The sequence below is a fragment of the Dama dama genome, chromosome 22, assembly GCF_033118175.1.
Source record: "Dama dama isolate Ldn47 chromosome 22, ASM3311817v1, whole genome shotgun sequence".
Taxonomy (NCBI): Eukaryota; Metazoa; Chordata; class Mammalia; order Artiodactyla; family Cervidae; genus Dama; species Dama dama.
Genome location: NC_083702.1, coordinates 6,905,563 through 6,920,855, shown reverse-complemented (window position 1 = coordinate 6,920,855; position 15,293 = coordinate 6,905,563). Strand labels below are relative to the sequence as shown.

General features: G+C 46.1%; 1 long non-coding RNA gene across 1 annotated transcript; it reads right to left on the bottom strand.

Moving 5' to 3' along the window:
• Positions 1–788: 788 nt before the first annotated feature.
• On the bottom strand, positions 789–2,441 carry LOC133043199 (uncharacterized). The gene is made up of 3 exons (XR_009689664.1): positions 2,317–2,441; positions 1,416–1,486; positions 789–1,159 (listed from the first exon to the last, which is right to left on the bottom strand). It is a non-coding gene; the product is annotated as an uncharacterized LOC133043199 (long non-coding RNA).
• Between the last annotated feature and the right edge of the window lie 12,852 nt (positions 2,442–15,293).

Genomic DNA, 15,293 nt, shown 5'->3' with positions numbered 1-15,293 from the left:
AATTTGGTCCATTTCATTTAAATGATTGATTTATGAGTGTACAGTTGTTCATAGTATTCCTTTATTGTCCTTTTAATGGCTATCTGATCTGTGGTGATATCCTTGTGTCATTCCTGAGAGTGGTGATTTGTGTATTCTCCCTTTTTACATCCTCAGTTTTTCCAGAGGCTTATTTTTTTTTTTTTTCATAAGAACCAGTTTTAGTTTCATTGATTTTCTGTATCTTTTCCTCTTTTCAATTCCACTGATTTCTACTCTTTATCATTTCCTTCCTGCTGTTTGCTTTGGGTTTATTTTGTTCTAGTTTTTGTTTTTTCTAGTTTCTTGAGGTAGGAATTTAGGTCATTGATTTGAGACATTCTTTTTTTCGAATGTAAGCACTTCATGCTATATATTTCCCTCTCAGTTCCACTTTAACTGCATCCCACAAACTTTCAATACATTTTCATTTTCAGTTGTATATAAAGGGTTATTTTAAAAAATATTTACTATTTATTTATTTGGTCTTAATGTGCTAGGTCTTAATTGTGGCATGTGGGATTTAGTTCCTCCACCAGGGATCAAACCTGGGCCCTCTGCATTGGGAGCGCAGAGTCTTAGCCACTGGACCAGGGAGGTCTCCTAGAGGGCTATTTTTTTTAAGTGGCACTAAGATATTTGGAGGAGACAAAGACAGCTATCTACCAAAAGGCATGCTCCTCCGCTAGACAGCACAGACGTGTTGCCAGGAAGTGGCTACCCAACCAGGGACTGTGTTTCCAAGTTGTCCTTGTCTCTAGTGAGACAATATGAACAGTTCTGGCCAATGGAGTGTGAGAAGTACTGTATGACACTGCGAAGCCAATGCAGTTGAGAAATAAACATTCTTTCTTCACCCTCTCCCTTTCCAAAACAGAGGCAGGTAATGATGAGGAAGCCTTAGAGGGTAGTGGAGCCAAAGATAGAAAGGGAATGGTCCCTGAGTCACTGTGTGGAGGAAAGCCTCCCGCCAATCATGAACACTCACATTGGTTTGTTACATGGATGAGACATGTGTCTTTTTGTGTTAAATTTACCATTAATAGTTTGGGCTTTCCAGGTGGCTCAGTGGTAAAGAATCCATCTACTAATGCAGGAGACACAGGAGATGTAGATTCGATCCCTGGGTCAGGAAGATCCCCTAGAGAAAGAAATGGCAACCCAGTCCAGTATTCTTGCCTGGAAAATCCCAGGGACAGAGGAGCCTGAAAGGCTACAGTCCGTGGGGTCACAAAGTGTTGGACACAACTGAGCATGCACCCACAACTCATTAATAGTTTGGGATGTATTTGTTAACAACAGCTAACATTTCTCTGCTGTTAACCTCAATGGTCAGCAGTGGAACTTGAAAGACACCTTCTAACAACTCATTGAGGACATGGCACCCATAAATGTACCTGAAGTTATTGATTTCATCCAGGATCAATTCTTGGGTATGGAAGGTCTTCAGTTTATTGCCTTGTTATATCTGCTATACAGAGAACACACAAAAAAGCGGAACATTTTGGACATGAGACCTGAAATCCCAGTTCAAAAGCATTTGGGAGCAATTCAGAGAACCACACAGCCCCAGAGCCATCATCTCTGACAGTGCTGGCCCAGACCTCTGCTTTCCCCCAACTAATGTCTGCTGAAGACAAGTGTCTGGAGAAATGAGATCCCTGCACTGTCTCACCAGCCAGTTTCTGCTCCCTGCCTCCCCAGGAGAAGCACACAAATGCCTCAGAAAGAGCTGGTGCTCTTAGACCCTGACCCTGGTCTCCTGTCTGTTTCATTTTTGTAAATCAGAGAGGACATGGTTCCGAACTGTATACAAAACATGGCCCCAAACTGCCTGTCGACATGTTTCCAGTGAAAATAAACAACTGCTCTAATCTCAGATCTCTTTGATATCATTGCTCTGTCTGTCTTACTGGCCTCCTCTTTTTTTTTTTTTAAACAAAACATACTGATATTTAAAATAGAGACACTTCCCTGGCGGTCCAGTGGTTAGGACTCTCTGCTTCCACTGCAAAGAGCATGGGTTCTAATCCCAGGGAACTAAGATCCTGCATGCTGCACGAGGTGGCCAAAAAAATATGTATATGTATATATATATTTAAAAGTTAGCAAAATAGAATAGAAAGTGAGTGGTTACATTTTTTAAAGTTAAATGTCTTCCCCACCAGGCCAAATGAGGGTGCCTCCCCCCCTCTTTCTTCCTCTGCACTTCCTCTCATATTAAAGCTAGTGCATTTGAGCTCTATTAACTCCTATCCTGGTTTATAAGCTCTGATTTAGAGGAACCAAATTACCCACCGGTAGCACTCAAGAAGGCACCTGTCTGTCAGATAGTTGGCATTTGATTCTTTCCGCCGCCCCTGCGCCCGTTTATTCATTCCTGGCAGGGAGAGAACCGGAGCAGAGGAGCAATTTCATCAGCCCCTGGAATTCACAGGGCTGAGAGCCTCTTCTCCCCAGACCACGCCGCTGCCATAAATAGACATCACGTGGCTTCCTTTTATGATAAGGTCAGAGGAAACGAGTGTACAGGGAGAAGCCGTTGGGAGAGTCGAAGCTCTGAGTTCCAGGGATAAAACCTGAACAGGGCTCGTCTTCTTGCCTGGGGGCCAGATCAGTGAGGACGGGAGCCGTGGGTCACCTCCCCAGACGGCGACACCTCTGGCTGTCTGAGCTCCCCTGACTCCCAGCAGCGGTCTCTGCACTCAGCACCCTTACCCCTCAGTGAGGAGGGCACACACTCCCCGCCCCACCTGCCCCGCCAGGCTCTGCAGGTTTCCCCCCTCCCGGCTCATTTTCTGATAGAGCTGTCAGTTTTTATTGCTGATGGGAGAAATCATTTTCTCTCTTAGCGGAATGTTAATTGGCCTTTCCCAGTTCTTTCCTACAGTGAGTACATTCAGTCCCCTAGTTTTTTTTTCAACCCCTCAAAGGAAAAGTACCTTATAGAGAAGCATTCCAGAAGGACAGGAAAGGTGGTTCTCACATGACTGCTCATTGATCATTGCTAAATCAGAGGTTAGGAAAAAAAGCTAAGGAGGAGGGCCAGGAGGTGGGGTACCCAGGCATTTCAGTAGTTGCAAGGGAGTTTTACTACCTGCATGCTCACGGCTCCAGCGCCTTCCACTGTGGAGGGCTCAGCACTCACTAGGGAGACCTGGGGAGCCAGCTGGGTTGGCTTGAAACATCAATTGAGCATCTTCAAGTTGCCAGGCGCCTAGATAGACCCCAGAGACGACAAAGATGCTATCGCAGGAGACAAACCAATAAAACTGGGGACATCAGTTTCCACGTGACCAGAGCGGTGGCCAGGGTACTTCGGGATGCACAGAGACTCAGAGTAACTTCTGGAGAAGGCCATGCTGCAGCTCAGCCAGGTCAACTAGAGGTCAGCAGCAGGGGCACCCCAGCGGGAGGAGGCGGTCTGTGCAGCCTCTTGGTGCCTGGAACAGGATGGTGCGTGGGAGGAGGGTAACCTCATGTGGAGGTTATGGTTACAGCAGAGCTTGGGTGCCCGAGTAGGTTTCCCCGCATATAATTTCAAGCCCTTAAAACACTACTCTTATTGGGGACCTCCCTGGTGGTCCAGTGGCCGAGCCTCGGTCCTTCCAATGCAGTGGACCTGGGTTCAATCCTGGTAAGAAAACTGGATCCTGTGGGCCACAACTAAGACCCGGTTCAGTCAAATAAATAAATATTTTAAATTAAAAAAAAATCTCATATTGGGACTTAATTTATACTCCATAAATTCACTGCTTAAAGTGCACAATTCAATGGTTTTAGTTTTTTTGTATATTTGAAGAGTAATATTTGTGTGTGTTTACAGTCATACACCCATCCCCATAACCTAATTTTAGAACATTTTCATCACCACCAAAAGAAACCTTCTGAGTGGGGGTTTTGATAGGGGCCTGGACAAATTAGCCTCACATCTACTTGGCAGCAGGGCAGAAAGGGGTTTGGAGGGGCAAGCCCAGTCCCTCCCTCCTCGAGCCCAGAAGGTAAGCAAGGAGCATCGCAGGGACAGATTTGTGGCAACAGCAGGTGAAATTTACTCCATCTCTTCGATTCTTCTTCCTTGACAGGAAAAGAACTAGGTTTATGGACACTCAGGCCATTTTTTACTGGCTGGCTATTTAGTGGCACTGATACAAATCAGTGTTTTTGATGACTGTCGCCCATTTACAAAGAAAAATGGACAGAGCCATATGAATTGCAGCAAAACCCAGAACTCTGGGGTGTCTGCAAAATGGGAGTATCACAGCATTGTTCATGTGTTTCATGAACCAAAAACCACAGCTGGTCTGTAAGCCAAAAAAGGCGGAGGCTCTGTCCTGGAAGTCTCTGGAGGGTGACCAAAGTGTGGTCACGTGAACCAGGGTCTTGAGCAGACCTTCCTCTGTATAGCGTAGATGGACCATTCAAACCCGGAGTCCTTAGCCAGGCAAGGACCAAAGAGAACGGATGCGCCTCAGCAGTGGCTTTGGGGGCAGGGGAGTCTGATCTGAGCATGATGCTATGATAATTATGTAGATTTATTTGTTTTTAATTGCAAGTAAGAAACAAAAGCAAAAACAAATTAAATCAGCTTTCACAATAAAGGAAACTCAGTTCTAACAAAATCTTGACCAGAGAAATGTGAAAGAACTCTGTACAAAAACATAGAAATGCATTATAAAGTATGCACGCTTAGTCGCTTCAGTCGGATCCGACTTTTTGAGACCCTATGGACCATGGCCTGCCAGGCTCCTCTGTCCATGGGATTCTCCAGGCAAGAACACCAGAGTAGGATGCCACTTCCTTCTCCAGGGGATCTTCCGGACCCAGGGATCAAATCCACGTCTCCTGAGTCTCCTACATTGGTAAGTGGACTCTTTATCACTGAGCTACCCGGGGCACCGATAGGCTGAGTTAGCAAGCAAGCAAGGGATATCCCCAGGGACATAATGAAGAGGGAAAAACCAGAGTGGTGATCACATGATTTGACCCCACAGCTGCCTCAGGGAGGGAGGCAACCAGAGCCAGTAACGCAAGGACCCTGGCTTTGGCCTTCAGATTGAGATGAGATGTGGAGATGGGAGGTAAAATCTTCCGTTGACAGGATGTGGAGGGTTGGAACTCTGACTCCTTGCAAAGCCAGGCTCCACTGAAGGCTGATCTCTTAGTAAAGGGCCGATGAACTAAGAAAACCTGATCTTGTTAACAAGGAGATAATAAGAAGCTTGATATTACTGCACAGGCAAGAGCAGTCGGGGGGCGGGGAGGGGGGCTTCAAAAATGATCCTCGGAAAAATTGAAACCTCACAGATGTGCTATGAGTGGATCTGACATCCAGATTTGTATCGTCTGCATGGTCTCAGATACTCATGCTGGAAGAAAAAAATTGGTCCCAAGCTGGTGATAGCCCTGGACCATCTGGCAAAGCAGATGCAGAATGACTTTAGGGACTCCCCTGGCTATCCAGTGGTTAAGACCCCTAGCTTCCAATGCAGGGGTCATGGATTCAGTCCCTGGTTGGGGAACTAAGATCCCATGTGCTGAGTGGTGAGATTGAAAAAAAAGAAAAAAAAAAAAATTCACTGTAGAGGAGTGCTGTTACAACTCAGACAGCAGGAAGTTCTCTTGGGAAAAACAAGCTCCTCCAAAGATGAGCTCACAACAGCAAATCCCAGGATGGGCGTACCCCACCTTATTGCACTTTGCTTTATTGTGCTTCACAGATACTGTGTTTCCTACGGGTTGAAGGTCTGTGGCAACCCTGTATCGAGTGGATCTTTCAGCACCATTTTTCCAACAGTATTTGCTCACTTCATGTCTCAGTGTCACATTTTGGTAATTCTCACATTTCAAACCTTTTCATTATGTTCATACTTGTTAGATGATCTGTGATGTTACTACGGTGACTTGCTGAAGGCTCAGATGATGGTTAGCATTTTTTTTTTTTTTTAGCAAAGAAGCATTTTTAAATTAAGGTATGTACCTTGCTTATACAGACATACTGCTATTGCACATTTCATAGACTATGTTATTGTTGTGCTTGAATGCTCAGTTGTGTTTGATTCTGTGACCCCATGGACTGCAGCCCACCAGGCTCCTCTGTCTATGGGATTTTCCAGGCAAGAATACTGGAATGGGTTGTCATTTCCTTCTCCTGGGGATCTTCCTGACCCAGGGATTGATTGAACCCACACCTCCTGTGTCTCCTGCATTGGAAGGTGGATTCTTTACCACTGAGACTATAGTATAGAGTAAACATAACTTTTATATGCACTGGGAAACCAAAGAATTCATGTTACTCATTTATTTGATATTTGCTTTATTGTAGTGATCTGGAAGCAAACCCACAACATCTCCAAGGTATACCTGTATTTATGAAGAGGTCATGCTAAATACAGCAGATGCCACAATCAGGAGGATAGGGTTGTGAGACTCTGAGACAGTAGAAGAGCAGAGTCGAGAAAGACTATGTGATAAGAATGCTTATAATAATCCAAAGCCAAAATGAAAGATTCAAACTCTCAAGAAAATAACAATACTTTATGAAAACAAGAATAGGCAGATTCAAACAATATTTATAGGTGAAGTGATATGGTAACTGAGATTGGCCTCAAAATAATTTCAGAGTAGGGACTTCTCTCGTGGTCCAGTGGCTAAGACTCCATGCTCCCAATGCAGGGGGACCAGGTTCGATCCCTGGTCAGGGAACTAGATCCCACATGCCACAACTAAGACCCAGAGCAGACAAATAAATAAATATTTTTAAAAATCTCAGAGTGGACAGCTGTGGGAAGGCATGTGTATAAAATAAGTTGATACTTGTGTATAAACACAAGTTGATACTTGTGGAAGGTGAATAAGAATAAGTACATAGGGATTTCTTATTCTATTGTCTCTAATTTTATGTTTCAAATGTCCATAATAAAAATGAAAAACAAATGACATTAAAAGCTCCAAATAGAACTTCTAGAAATGAACAATGTAAATAATGAAATTAAAAGCTCAAGACCAGCTTAATGGCAGATTGGACAGAGATGAAGAGACAATGGATGAACTGGAAGATATTCTTAAAATATCCAGAATGCAAAGTAGAGGGGAAAATGTAGAAAACCCTTCAAGAGAGATTAAGAGACACAGAGGACAGACAACCACTTACAGTGCAATTTGACATTATCTGGTGATGCTGTGACCTGACAGCTTTACTTCTGGTTTTGCTTCTCATACGTGAAAATATGAGCACTAGGGCTACATGTAAGAATGTTTATGGCAGTATTGTGTATGATAGAGAAAAGGCAGAAATAAGCTAAATATCCTTTAGTGGCAGAGAAGATAAATAGATTACATCTTAGTCATATAAAGCAGTAGAAATAAGTGAACTGCAAGTATATATGTCTCCATTAATACACCGAGTGAGATGTACATATACAATATCTTGATCCATTCATCTGTCGATGGACCTTTAGGTTGCTTCCATGTCTTGGCTATTATAAACAGTGTTGCTATGAATGTTGGGGCATGTGTGTATCTTTTCAAATTATAGATTTTCCAGATATGTGCCCAGGAATGGGATTGCTGGATTATATGGCAACACAACTTTGAGATAAAACTGTTTTTTAACTCATATATTTTAAATTTTAAATTCATGGATCACCCAATATAAGGGTCAAAGAAGGTATCCTAAGGGAAATCAGAAAATACTGAGAACTGAAAGATAATTGGATCACTTTGTACTAAACTAGAAGAATCCCACAGCAGGATTACATAGAGGGAGAGGCAGAGCTGCCAACGCACACATTAGAAAAGAAGAGACTTTTCTAAACTCCAATTGAGTGAGTTCGGTGTCCAACTCCAGAAGGAAGAAAGGGAACAGAATAAAGCAAGAAAGCCAAAAATAGAAGGAAGGAAATTAGGAAACAACAAAGACAAGAACAGAAATTAAGGAAAAAATAAGATCAATAAAACCACAGCTGGATCTTTGAGAAGACTGATAAAACAGGCAGATCTCTGGCAAGAGTGGCTGGGAATACAACGGAGAAGGGATGGGGCATGTTAGGAATGAACAAGAAGAACAGAACACAGCTAGAATAGAGATTCAGCAATAATGAGAGCTCACATTTACCAGTCAGTCTCTATACCTCATTCTATAAAGGAACATTTATTTCCAGTTTAGGCTGACCTATAAATCCTCCCTACAGAATCTCCTGCCTGGTATAGTAACGGCGAGGTCCTGGCATTTATACACAATCCGCTAGGAGCCCATGCACCTGCCATGGGCTCTCTCACCTCCATCCATTTGGTTCTGCTGTTTCCTCAGCTCAAAACACCCTTTCTCTCTTACACATCTTGGAAGGTTGTGCTAAAATGCCACTCCTCTGGCTGTTCTTATCCACCCATTATCCAATCTACCCTTCTTCCTTACCAACAGAACCATAATTTTGCTCAGGATAATAAAATGCCCCATTTAAAATAACCACAACTACAGTACTTCAGTCCCAGATTCCTCTGCATCCCAGGGTGGCATGTGACCCCATTTGGTCATTGAGATATAAGTAAGTGTTTGCTGGGTATGGGGCTTTCCTGGTAGCTCAGCGGGTAAAGAATCCACCTGCAATGCGGGAGACCTGGGTTTGATCCTTGGGTTGAGAAACCCCCTGGAGAAGGGAAAGGCTACCCACTTCAATATTCTTGCCTGGAGAATTCCGTGGACAGAGGAGCCTGGCGGGCTACAGTCTATGGGGTCGTAAAGAGTCGGACACAACTGAGCGACTTTCACTTTTTGCAGGGTATATTTTTTTAAGGTTTAAAAAATCTGTCCACCCATCCATTCATCCACCACCCATCCTTTCACTCACTCACCCATCCATCCACTTGTCCACCTGTCTACCCACCCACACACCTATCCATCCATCCATCCATCCAACCATCCATTTCTGACAGTCTGTAAAGTGCCAGACTTAATATTTAGGTACTTGATACAGAAAATGAGCGATGTTTGCCCCCTGCCTTTAAGCAAATACACTCTACTTGGGAAGACAGATAAGGAAACAGTTTCAATACCTTTGTGGTAAGTGCTATGCTAGAGGTAAGAGAGAAATAAAATTCTAACATATTAATATTTTTCCTTCTCTTATTCAACCAGGGCTACCTGTTTGCCTCAGGGAAGATTGTGATTTTCATAGTAGAAATATAACAAGAGAAAAAAAGACTTTTTTACCTTTGAGTGTTAAGATCAACTCTGAGTGTATATGAGATAATAGTCTTGAAACTGAACTTGGTTCAGGGAAGAAAGGGATTTTCTAAATTTCATGGGCTCCCCTTTAAGAAATTATGACCGAATCTGGTGGACTTGGACCCATAAGAGGGTCAGAGGATATGACTTAGGGAAGTTCCCATTAAGTAGGAAGAAGCAAGAGATCAGAAGCTTGATCAGACCCTCCTCCAGGTCAAAATAGCAGTGGGAAGGCCCGAGGGGAGCGTGACTGCTGGGCAGTACTGTAGGAGGACCCTGTGGCCAGACTCTGGGCTGGAGCCCAAGAACCAGGTGGATGGCAGCTCATCGAATCCAGGACAAGCGGCCTGGTACCACCTCAACCACGTGTCTTAGAGGCAGGAATTGGAATCGGGATCCTGTCTGGAAGGCGTGGGGAGAAGGAGCCCAGGAGGAAACCTGAAACTTAATGTATTTGAACTCCTGTCTTGATGTGTCTGACTTAACTCAGAAGGAGTTTTTGAAGCCTGGAGAGACTGAGCTAGCTTTGATTAGCAAGTCCACGGTGTTTAAATTTTCTTTTTTTCTGCCCTTAGCAGGAGTGGGGACTTGGGAGCAAGACAGAATCAATTATAGACCATTTTTCAGTTGCGTTTCTGTGCGCCTTTGCTTACCGCATACAGATTTTATCTGGTGATGGAGGCATGCTTGGGGCACTGAGGAGCCAGACAGCTGACGGGGGCGCCAGGGGTGGGCACGGGCTTGCATCAGGGCAGTCACACAGGGCGCTGGGCTCAGAAGGGCCCCGTCCTTAGGGTTTCATGCTCTGTGATTGTGGAGCATGCTTAATAATTTTCCCTCTGAATCTGTGTTTTGTAAGTCTCATGGGGCAATAGACGGCTGGGGGCTTGGGGTTCTGCCTCCCACTGCCTCCTGGGGCCAGCGACTAGACAGTTCTCAGTCACCTGCTCCTCAGCCTCACCCTGCCCACCCCGGCCTGCTGCTACCCTCTGCTCGGGCCAGGGACTGGGTGGTGAGGGTCGGGGGAGGCAGGGAGGCCAACGTGTCCCTGGCACCCTCAGCTCCCAGCAAGAGCCTCAAAACGGGCAGCTCTCCTCGCTCAGGGCTGGCTGTGCCATGGCGTGTTTAGCAGTTGGCTTGTTGGGGGCCCACCCCTTATCCAGGCACCAGCTGTGCCCACGGAAGGTGCATTTCCTTGGGGTTCCCCCTCCACCATGAGCTTGGGTGGCAGGCCCGTGGGAAACGGAGAGTCCTCCCTCCCCAGTCAGGGTCAGTAGCTGCAAGAATGGGACCCTGACAACCGCTGCACCTTGCCTCTAGCGTCCTCCTGCCTGATGGAACATGACATTAAGTAGCAAATAAAAGCATCATGACAGGCCTCAGAAGAAAGGAAAAGGTGCTGTGTTGTTAATATCTATAATGGCGCAACTTCCTATTTTTCTAACAAGAGGCTTGAATTTTTTTTTTTTTTTTTTTTTGGCCACACCATGTGTGGTGTATGGAACTTCCCTGACCAGGGATTGACCTGTCCCCACCTCTGCCACGGACGCTCGGAGTCTTAACCACTGGACCAGCAGGGAAGTCCAAGAGGCCTGCATTTTCATTGCCCACTGGGTCCCACAAATCCTGCAGCTGGCTCTGGCCTCATGGAAGCTTCACCTGGAGGAAGTCTGCTGGGTCTTAGGCCTTCAGCTGAGCCGGCCCACCCGGTAGCAGGCATCCTTGACAGTCAAAACTCAAAAGGCATCACCCCGCCTGGTAGACCACCCCAACCACACAACCAAAGCAGGGCTATGGTTTCAGGAACACCAAGGTCGAATTCTGACCCCACCAGTGGCATCTCCAAGGACCTTTCCATCAAATATTTCTGAATCTCCAGGAGCATCTCATTTTTTTTTCCAAGTATAATTGTCTCACTTGCTCATGATTTCTGCCGTATTCCTTCTCTCCCTCCTGGGATGGCTGCCTTTGGAGCTGCCTGCGGCCCTCAAAGCCTGCCCTCCCCCCACACCCCCCACCACCAAGTGCCTTGATTCTGGTCTCCACTGACAGATGAGTGATGAATAGCTAGGACATCTGCTGTGCCTACCACGAGCCCGGGACCCCTCTGAGCACTGGACTCACTGAGTCCTCTTATCAGCCCAAACAAGTATGCACTTCACACTGCCTCTTTCTACATGAGGGAACAGAGTCACAGAGGAAGCAGATCCAGTAAGAAATGGAGTTAGGATTTGAACTCAGGCAGAAATAATGATGGGTTTCCTAGGTGTCCCAGACGGTAAAGAATCTGCCTGCAATGCAGGAGACCTGGGTTCGATCCCCTGGAGAAGGGCATGGCAACCCACTCCAGTATTCGTGCCTGGAATTCCGTGGACAGAGGAGCCTGGCATGCTACCGAAAATGGAATCATAAAGAGTGGGACACGACTGAGCCACTAACACGCATGTCAGAAACGATGATAATTTAATGGTAAAAGAAGTCACGCCTGGGATGGCATGCTGAAAACTCAAATACAGTAGCTGAACATGTGTTTAAACTGCCAGAAAGGAATTTTACCAGCAAAATGGACACACTGACTCATTAACCTGATAGTGACAAGGCATCCAGTCTGGAGAGCTTTGGTGAGGTTGGCCATCGCCCTCGTGATGGAAAAGGGCAGGGGGGACAGTTGGAATGAGGAACGTGGGGTGTCAGATGGCTGGTGGTGCAAATACATCTGAAAGCCCACATCAAACCCCTCACCAGACATTTCCGATTCTCCAGGGGCATCTGCTTTCTTTCCTGTCTCAGAGCCCTGGGATTCAGGTTGCAGCAGAACTCAGGGGAGAGGCCGTGTCTCCATACAACACCGCTATGCCCCAGCTCTAGTCTAAGAAGGCCAGTCACAGAAAGTCATAATGCTTCATCTGGTTGGTTTAGCAGCCAGGGTTAGATTTAAATGTTTAATCAAAATGTTCTGTACTTGGCCATAACTGATTTACTTGAAGGTCACCTTAATTTCTTTCAGCCCATGGGGGCTCAACGCAATTTTCAAGGTTGATTAACTCTTCCCTCCCTCACGGTGACGACACCCCCACAGAGCCCTCTCCTTCCTCATCTGACCCCGGGGTCCTCTCGGTTTCTCCTCCAGTGATACCTGGAGCCTTTGGTGTTTCCGTCCCCCTGTGGGTTTTGATTGTCACAGCCCTTTCTAGGAACAGATAAAGATCCGCAGCACCCAGCAGCGGCGGTCTCCCCAGCCTGAAGCTGGCTGGGAGTCTGTCCTGGTTTCACCACCTTAAGGCAAAAGTGGGCTTGGAGTCGGCAGACACTGCCTGCTCTGGAGGACTGGTCACTATTCTCCAACAGCAGAGGTGACACTTCGAACGTAACTCTCCGCAAATTCAGAACCATGATGTTTTGGATACAGTAATTTCTGGGGAAGTGCCTGCATCTCGTTTAGGCACACTTTTACCTAGATATTTGCCAAAGAATCCCAGAATTAAAATTCAGTCACTTGCCAATGAAAACGTAACTTTTAAAAGAATATTTAACTCTGTGCTGCCTGTATGTGTATGCATATACACGTACACATTTTACGCATGCACGCATGTATAGTTAAGCCTCTTTAGGCCTTCATTGCAAGAATACTGGAGTGGGTTGTGAGCCCTTCTCCAGGGGACCTTGCCAACCCAGGGACTAAACCTGCATCTTTTACGTCTACCTGCATTGCCAGGTGGGTTCTTTACCACTAGTGCCACCTGGGAAGTCCTAGTCCTCAGCTAATGGTGGAAACAAGCAAAAATCAACCAAATGAGGAAAACAAGGCTATCTGTTCTGGACTTGCTATAGCAAAGGAGTGGGCCAGTGTCACCTGCACTTTGGCAAAGACTCAAAGGCAGACTGGAAAGCTTTAAGGTGGAAAAAAGGGAAGGACTCAGATGTGCCCTGATTGGAGGCTGTTGGCCTTGGGAAGCTGTAGGCAGGCTGACTATAAGCGGATGTCCTACATGATTGGTTAAGCATACAGAGCTGGCTTTCTCTGATTGGTCCTAAATTGGAAGATAGGACAATGATTAAGAAAGCTGTTGGTTATTAATCTAAATCTGGTCATTTGGGGTCAATTGTTTTAGAATTTGCTGTTTGGCTTCTTGGATTGTCATAAGGATAGGAATCTGGCTTCCTGCAAGTCTGATTTACAGCAGACTGGCTTCCTGGGCTGTTTATTGCAGGGAGGGGGCCAGTTTCCCAGGCAGATGGAGGCAGGCTGTGGGTAAAATTTCTATTTTTATATGTGGTGTGGCCATTGTCTTTATATATTCAGTCTCTTGTAATAATGATATAAAATGAAATTAAATGTGTGAGTGCTCAGTTGTGTCTGACTCTTTGCAACCCCATGGACTATGGCCCACCAGACTCCTCTGTCCATGTGATTTCCCAGGCAAGGATACTAGAGTGGGTTGCCATTTCTTACTTCAGAGGATCTTCCTGACCCAGGGATCGAACCCTTATCTCTTACGTCTCCTGCATTGGCAGACGGGTTCTTTACTACTGCGCCACCTGGTTTGTCTCTCATGAGATACATTCAGTCTCTCAAGATGATGATTTAAGAATTGGTCAGATAAGTCCATCCTTTCTCTCTGAAGGGTAGACCAGTCCATTCAGCAAGTTTAAAAGGTGACCTATTAATGAGCAGTGATTCATCTGATGGATTCTGTGAGATCTCCAACAACTTCATTGAACAAATCTGCAATAATCACACAGGATCAAAATGCAGCTGCCTCACACACAGAACCAAGCTCACGTTTGGCGACAGCATGGAAATCATCCATGACCTAAATTGAGAGAGAAAACCAAGACGCCTTCTCAGAATGCTGCAGGCAGCTCCTTTGTCCCACCTTCCCTGACCCAGCTCCACCATCAGTGTCTCACCAGACAGTGCTACTGGATGGATTCCGAGGGAGGAGAGAAAATTCAGGCAAGGAAAAAGGTGGCTTGGTGAGGCAATTCAGAAACATGCCTGCTTTCCTCTTGAATTATTAGGACAAATAACTCTGTTTGGCAAGACCGTCCTCCCTTCTGCAGTGGCGATGAAAGCAGGGAGTTCAGAAGACTTGTCCTCGGTGTCCCGTCAGTCCTGATGGTGGGAACAGAGGTGATGCTCCTGATTCTTTGGGGTCCAGCCCAGTTCAGTGCCCTTTCTCACATCAGGAGCACTCAGAGCTTTTCCTTGTGAAATTAATTCCCAATCATTTGTAACTGCTTTCTAACCCTAGCACTTCCAAGGCTCTTACTACCCCTTGCACGACGTTTCAAACAAAGGCAAGGAAACGGACCAAGAATGTGAAGCAGGGAGGCAATCAATCTACAGCCAGGTGCTATGGAGGTGGTGTTGGACGACCTGGACTTTGCTCCTGAGAAAACAATGATTTGGGCAAACCATTTATTTAATTTGTTTCAGATTTCTTATTGGCACAATAACATGCTATCTTACTCCAGACAGCTGGGTGCTGAGCAAGCCAGACAGGGTCCCCACTCCATGGATCTTCCATCTACACAGAGGAAGAAGACAAGGGGGTCAGAAACTCACAGACTTGGAAAGTCCCTGCAGGAGACGAGCTCCCATCCTTGGCTTCCCTTTCCCTCACGCCACTTCTGGTCTGAAGACATCCTCTCATCTCTGTCATCAGACTCTGTTCCCCCAAGTCCACCATGCAGAGGCCCCTGGGGATCCCAGGTGTCTTTACCAGCCTCCTGCCTCTGCCCTCTTGCCCCGAGGGTCAGTTCTCACCATGCCAGCTAGGGAAATCCTTTTAAATGTAAACCCATAGTATTCTGCTCAAAACTCTCCCATAACTTGCCACCTCTCCTGGAGTAAAAGCCAGCCTTCTCACTGTGACCTGCAAGGCCATACCAAGCCCGGTCCTTGCCTCGCAGACCCCTACTCCCTCCTTCAGCCACTGTGATCCAGCTGCCAGCGACCCTGCGCTGAGAGACAGGGTAGGTTCTTGCCTGTTTGGCCAGCACGGTTATTAATGGTGTCACTTCCACTCTCAGAGGCCCCAGTTTG